The sequence below is a fragment of the Aotus nancymaae genome, unplaced genomic scaffold (assembly GCF_030222135.1).
Source record: "Aotus nancymaae isolate 86718 unplaced genomic scaffold, 86718_ANA_hifiasm-v0.15.2.pri h1tg000115l, whole genome shotgun sequence".
In the NCBI taxonomy this organism is placed as follows: Eukaryota; Metazoa; Chordata; class Mammalia; order Primates; family Aotidae; genus Aotus; species Aotus nancymaae.
In genome coordinates, this window is record NW_026988530.1 from 6,041,028 (window position 1) to 6,048,743 (window position 7,716).

The following is a 7,716-nucleotide window of genomic DNA, read 5'->3' on the forward strand; positions in this document are numbered from 1 at the left end:
GAGCAGTGGTCCCCAACTTTTGGCACCAAGGACCAGTTTCGTGGAAGATAATTTTCCCATAAACCAAAGTCAAGGGGGTTCTGGGATGATTTGAGTGTATTACATTAATTGTACACTGTATTTCTATGATTATCACATTGTAATATATAATGAAATAATTATACAAACTCACTATCATGTAATCAGTGGGAGTCCTAAGCTTGTTTTTTCTGCAACTAGATGGTCCCGTCTGGGGGTGATGGAGACAGTGGCATATCATCAGGCATTAGATTCTCATAAGGTGCATGCAACCTAGATCCTTCGCACGCACAGTTCACAGTAGGGTTTGAATGCTGCTGCTAATCTGACAGGAGACGGAGCTCAGACAGTAATGTGAGTGATGGGGAGTGGCTGTAAACACAGATGAAGTTTTGCTTGCTTGCCCGCCTCCACCTCCTGCTGTGTGGCTTGGTTACTAACAGGCCATGGGTGGGTACTTGTCTGTGGCCTGGTGTTGGGGACCTCTGCCTCAGAGGACAGAGTTAGCTACATATTTAAATCCATTCTATTCAAAGTAGAATGCCTTTCAGAGTGATCATAATTTTTCATTGTCTTTATTACTATGGTTTCATCCCTTCATAACAATAAAAATAACAGATGTTTATTAAATACTTGTGACCTCTGGTACACTTTCCATTGCCTTACATGTTTTATTTTATTTAATTTCAAAAACAACGCATGAGGAAAACAAAGCCCAGAGTGCTAGAGTGAGGTTTTATAGTGAAGAATGGGCCTGGGAACAGGCCAGTCTGTCTGTGGAGGTCCCCCGCCTTTTTTGTTTTTTTTTGAGACACAGTCATGCTCTTCTTGCCCAGGCTGGAGTGCAATGGTGCCATCTTGGATCACCGCAACCTCTGCCTCCCGGGTTCAAACGATTCTCTGTTAAGAACAGAGACTCCAAGCTGGGTGTGGTTTTCGAGCCACCACACCCAGCCTAGAGCCTCTGTTCTTAACAGCTGTGAGACCCAAAGATAACAAAACCCTAGCAAGTTGTCAATGAAGGCTCACCTAGTCAGATTGCTCCGACATTTTGTTTTAATGGATCATTCCTCTCAAAGTCTCAGCAGCTGTTTTAACACAAAAACACCCAGGGTTCCCTTGGTCTATATGTGTCTGATGATGTGGCAAGATACTTTGCATAATTCGAGTACTTCTGTGAATGTTTTTTCTATTTCAAATATTCAGAATAACTGTAACCTCCGACTGTGCTGTGCTAAACCAGCCTTGGAGATATTGTCTTAAACAGATATCTCCAGGTCTCCTTATTTCTTTTCTTGCGTATTCCTTCAAAAAAAATTTTTTATAGAAAAATATAACTAAAAATTGTAAATATTTTCTTTCTTCTGCCAAGTTGCAATTTGAAATTGCAGCAAGCAAAATGTAGTTACATATGTGAATTTGTCTCTGCTTTCTCTGCAACTTTTATAATCAGATCAGTTCAGTAGTTCAGTGTAATTCATGTAAGGATTCAAAACTAATTTGCTTATTATAAATGGACTTGACCTGAATAACAAACAAATTAAAAATAACAATAAATAAGGTATCGGTATTACTTCTTTCCAGGGCCCTGTATTATTGGGGAGCTATGTTGGCCAGCCATACAGATAGAATACTGGTCAGGCTATAGCATTGTTGCATTCGTTGTATTTGGAGCAAGTAAACTATGAAAAATTCTACACCACATTCACCTCAACTCAGCATAAAAACAGCTGCAAAAGTGAAGTGACAGTGAATTATGGAGATAAGTATATTTTGTTCATTTTTAATACTTCTTAGTAATAATTTATGATTTATTAAAAAACAAACCCTGGAGTATACAGTATTACATTTGATCTTCTTTGTCTTTTATAAGTATAATTTTATTTGTAAGCCCTTCATTTTTTGCGTTTTAATTCTACCTAATTTTTTTCTTAAACCTGTTTATCATGTCTCTGTAGTGGACAGTCAGTATTTTTTTGCACTGTACCATTTACTTAATGAACAGTAGCATTATTTCTGTCTAAGAAATTGGCTCTCCCCTGTTTGGTGCAAGGCTCGGGTGCATAATAAATTGACATGTTCTTACCTCCTAACAAAGATGTGGGGCCCAGTGTGGTGGCTCACACCTGTAATCCCAACACTTTGGGAGGCTGAGGTGGGCTGATCATCTGAGGTCAGGAGTTCAAGACCAGCCTGACCAACACAGTGAAACCCTGTCTCTACTAAAAGTACAAAAATTAACTGGGCGTGGTGGTGGGCACCTGTAATCCCAGCTACTCGGGAGGCTGAGGCAGGAGAATCACTTGAACCTGGGAGGCAAAGTTTTCAGTAAGACAAGATTGTGCCAATGAACAGGCTGGGAGACAACAGCAAAACAACATCTCAAAAAACGAGACAACAACAACAACAAAAACAAAATCAAACAAAGAACAAAAAAACCAAAGATGTGGAAAAGATCTCTATAGGTTTCCTATACTGAAGCCCTTCATGTACTGCCTTGATATAACCAAGAGCCAGGACATGATCTAATCTCCTGCAATCTTGAATCTTGAACAAGGATGAGAACAAGAATGAAGACAGACAGTCACCTTTCATGTATTTTTTAGGGGGGTGGCACTGGGTAAAACTCTAATAATATTCCTTCAATAAAGCCTCAGGAACTTCCTGTTCCTTTGTGTGATCTTCAGTCTTTCCTTTGATCTTGGGAGCTCCGCCACATCTTGTCATTAAATTCCCTTTGTGTTGAAGTTAGTTTGAGTCCATTTCTGTTGTTTGCAGTGAAAAAAATGTAGTTGACATGATTCCTGACCCCATTTTCTTTATTTTAATCATTGTTTTTTTCTGACACTCCAGCTTGCTTTTCATCCCATTTTGTTGACTTATTATCTTCTTGAATCCTTAAACGTTGTTTATTTTTTCCCAAGAGACCATAATTTTTTTGATTTATTGGAGATGGGTTTGTTCATTTTTAATTTCCTTTGTGGGTATAGTTTTTCTAATGTGTAGTTGTCATTTGTCTTTGTTACAACTTTTTCCTGCATTATCCAGTGCAAGTCCTGGTCATGTCCCTATCTGATTTTTCATCTTTGAATGGGGCCATTTTTTGGGGGTCAGCTTGTTAGGATGCTGGATGTTGAAGAGGAGGCACCATGTGAATGAGCAGGAATAGCTTAGATTTTCGTCTACTTCCTTAGTGCTTTCTCACCAACACTATGCCACGACCAGTAGTTTTCACCATGTTGGTCAGGCTGGTCTTGAACTCCTGACCTCACATGATCCGCCCACTTCAGCCTCCCAAAGTGCCAGGATTACAGGCATGAGCCACCATGCCTGGCCAGCAGCCAAAGGTTTTCTTTGGATTTTCTCTACCTCTTGTTAGTTGCGTGGGTTGCTCCATTGCCTCAGGTTTCTGCTCAAATGATACCATATGAGAGAAGAATTTCTGACCTCCCTATTGAAAATAACTCCTCAAGCCCTCTGCCTGTAATCTCTGTCCCCTTACCCTGATTTATATTTACTCACAGCTCTTACATTTTTGCAGGTTATATTTACTTTTCTGCATGATTTTCTGCTGGAGTATGAGCTCCGAGAAGAAGACAAACATGTTGCTTATTTTGTTTATTCCTGTGTCCTCAGCTCTGGACATAATGACAAAATTGGCATACAGTGAAAGCAGTATTTTAAAATTGAGGAGTGTCGTTTCTATTATTGGAGGAATTGCCTAGTTAAAGGGAATGTCACCTCTTTTTCATCATGCTTCCTGCTGTGCCATGGAAAAAATGCATTTTGAAGAATTATATCTAAATCGAGTACTATTCAATAATTCCCATAAAGCACAACTCAGAAGATACTTCTGAAGGACACAGACTCTTGTGCCAGCTTAGAACCTTTCAGGAGGGAAGTAGAAATTAAGTGAAATCCATATTTAAAGTATTTTCAAAGGACTGCCTGCAGAGTAATCAGGGACAACAGGTCACCATGGATTAGTCTCCAGTTACACTCAACCCACCCCCACCAAGATAAATGAAACACAGCAAAGAGCCATTTCCTTCCTCAAAGTCAAGATTTGCTTTATTGGGGATTATTTCTTACCTTTTACAGGCTCATGAGTGGAATTTAAATTCAGAGAATTGCTTCTACCCCATTCATTAAAGAATTGTATTATAAAGATTTTTTTTTAAAGACTAGAAAATTTTGCCTTAAATTCATGTATCTTTTCAATAATTCAGGTCACTCTTAGTGAGATATGTAAATTAAATGACACCAGTACAGTTGTCTCAAAAAGAACAGCAATGCATTTTCATGTTTTTGGGGGGATAGTCTGAAAACGTTAGTTCTCTTGTTAAGTTTAGTTCACCTGTCCATTTCCTTCAGATAAGTCTTTTCAAATACTGATGCCTTGCACATATATATTTATATATTAGGCCTTTTTCCCAGGATCCTTCCAACATGTCACACAGTGATCTTGCATTAAACAGACGGGGGCTGCATATTTTGCTAAGTGGATGAGACATGCGGCTTTAATGATGTGGCCCATGTTCAGGCCACAAGCTGAAGATGAGACCATCCTCAGCTTTTGATCAGACCATCGCTAATATTCTTAGAGGCAGTCTCTGCTTCTTTTCTTTGGATGCATACTGCCCTAATCCAGGATTCAGGGACAAGGGAATAAGAGGTAATTATAATATTTCATTTACTTCCTGCCTTTGGGGATTAACATGGAAGTCCAATGCAATTACACGGTGACAGCAATGAAGACTGAATCCAATGGAGCTGCCTGTCTCGACCACATAAAGCAGGTCATACAGTTATCGCCGGACAGCAATTTCCAGAAAGTCCTGTAATTAGGTTGTGAAACGGTGGCAAATAGGATGAACTGAGGAAGCAGATGTGTGGCCCAAAGTAATTTGGTTTCTGATAAAATGTGCTGCAACCCACATCCCTCCTATTTATTAAAGCCCTATAATATACCATGTTACACTATTATGGAGGGTAATGGGGAGTCAGGCACTTAACTGTAATGAAATTAGATTCCCCCTTGCCTGCACCAGAGGCACAGTGACATTTTCTTGTAAAAGCTGTGAAAGTTGTTTCTTAAAAATAGGCTTGACAAAGAAACACTGAAATCCACTTTACCATAAAGAATAAAAAAGCTGAAAGCTGATGAGGTTGGACACTTTATTATCCCCTTGTCCTGCCTGTTTTTAATTTGAAGCTGTTGTAAAGCCAGACAGGTAGAAGAGTAGAAACCACAGTCGATGAACCTTCGTGTTTTATCAGTTCACAAAAAGAAGGAGATTGTTTTCCTATTTCTAGGTAGTGAACAGCAACAAACAATAATGGTCCTGCTTTGCAATTATGGCTCTGACTTCTCGTTTTTTTGAATTTGCAGTCTTTTCTTAACTCCTTTTAAAGCATGGATAGGGAAGGAGGCAAAAAAGTGAAAAGGTTGGAAAATAAGTACCCATATAATGAGATGCTTGAAAATAATTTGAAGATTTATGGGGAAGTATGCTGTATGCGGAAGATTATACTAAAACAATTTTTCTCTGTTTCTCACCATTTTTATTATCCATTTCATCAAATTCTGATATGACTTGTGCTTTTGAGCTGGCTTTAATTTCAGATGTGAGTTAGCTCAGTCACTCATTGCATAAAGATGATGTCAGGAATCATCAGGTTGTCAGAAGAAGAATAGTAAATTATCATTTATTTAAGAATCAGCAAGAAGGACCAACTACGGTGATGAGAAGTTGAAAATAATTGAGCATAACAATGCAACTGATGAAGCAGTTTACAGTAGATGGCTGGCACTGTTTCAGAAACCATAGCCCTCGGAGAGAGAGGTCAATTGTCCTTCTCAAGCAGGACAGCATGGAGCTTTGGGCTGGACAACTGGGAAGGAAATGGTGCCTGGACCTGGCCTATTAGAGACCTAACCTGGAAACAAGTTGACACAAGTCAATTGCACCATAGACAGCGGGATATTTGCTGCAAATCGACATCCAGGCCTCTTTCCGGAAGAAGAGAAGCACTTTAGCAACAATGCAGAAGCTTCATCACTCAAGCTCTAGGGTGCAACAGGAGCCCGTGGCCTTGGGAAACAGCTGTGCAAAAATGAAATGTTACATGCCGAGGAAATTCTGGGGTGTTGGTAGAAATTGTAATGTGGCCAGTGATAGATTTTAGTCTTTTAAAAAGCAAATACTCAAGGGCTGAAAATTCTAGAAGGAAATCTATGATTTACATTCAGAGACCCTTGGACAGTGGCCTGAGATCAGCCAGGAGAACTGAGAAATCAGAAGTTCCAACGAGATCTCATGACCTTGACTGACTGACGAAAACATGGAATTGGTAGCTCTTTTTCAGGCTGCAGTCATTTCTCTAGTTTTCTCACAACTTTTCTTACATCCCATATGGTTTGAACTATTTATTATTTACTTCTTTCTTTAAACTTAAATTAATTGAGCTTCATCCTGAGCAAAAATACCCCTGAAACTATTATTACATATATAATCTTTCCATTACAATTAAAATAAACACAAAATATTAAAAATAAAAATTGCATACTTCTACCACTTAGACAACTTCATACCATTAGGCACCACAGTGGTATGTCAACCACATTTTGAGAACACTATTTGTAAAACCATTCTCTGTGTCTTTCTTTCTTTCTTTTTCTTTCTTTCTTTTTCTATCTTTTTCTTCTCTTTCTTTCTTTCTTTTTCTTCTTTCTTCTTTCTTCCTTTCTCTCTCTCAAAGTTCTCAGAATCCTGACTGGCTTTCCACTGGGATAATTATGGGATCTTTTGCCTTTTGTTTTTATTTTAAATAAAACGTAGCTTTGCTTGAACTTAGATGACAGCCTCTTTTAAATTCTTTCTGTAGAAGAAGGCTCAGTAAGGCATCAGTCATTTTTTGTAAAAGGTGTTCTAGATTTGCTGGGGCATCTTTCCCAAGTCAATTTCATAAATATAATTTTACCACCTACTGTTATTTCACCACCTAATACTTACAGCAGGGTCTGTCCTGGTATTCTGAAAGGTACAAAATAAAATCATGATAAAATAGGTCCCATTTTTAAAGAATTTACAGACTAGTTGTGATGATTTGGCGAGGCATATAACTCTATAATACAACACGAAAAGAAAGTAAAAAAGCAACAACGAGAAGAGAGAGTTAATTTCAACCAAAAGATCAGGAACATTTTCATAGAAGAAGGAGAAATTTAGTTTGGTCTTGAAGAATGGAGAGGGTTTTTTACAAGTGGGTATAGAATGGTGAAAGACATTCTAGTTGAAAGGAGTGACTTCTGGGAGATGGGAAAATTTAGGCTATTCTGATAGAAGTGTATAGGGTGTTGAACACGTCTCTGTCAGGAGAGCATACAGCAATGTATATTCTTGTTTTTTTTTTAGAGACAAGTGAACATTTATTTTTGTACCTTTTTTCCAATGTGTGTTTCAAGTCTTTCTCAAAATAAAGCCCCAGGAATCTCTAGATTCAATTATGTCTCTGGGCTTGGTCAACTGCTACAGGAGTCTTAGAGAGCCTTGTCCAAATGCTAGAGCTACTCATTTACCAACAGTAAACCCTAGGGTAGAAGATGCAACAAAGCAGGACTCTTTCCTCTGTGAGATGTGGTGATTTCAGAAGAGGCGGCAGCCAGTGAAGAAAACTCCGGAATTTATCCTTGGA

At 38.6% G+C, this 7,716-nt stretch overlaps 1 protein-coding gene across 1 annotated transcript in view; it reads right to left on the reverse strand.

The window, feature by feature from the left end:
* The window catches only part of GALNTL6 (polypeptide N-acetylgalactosaminyltransferase like 6), a 1,235,246-nt gene that overhangs the window by 174,178 nt on the left and 1,053,352 nt on the right, over window positions 1–7,716 (reverse strand). The gene's annotated exons all lie outside the window — the stretch shown is intronic.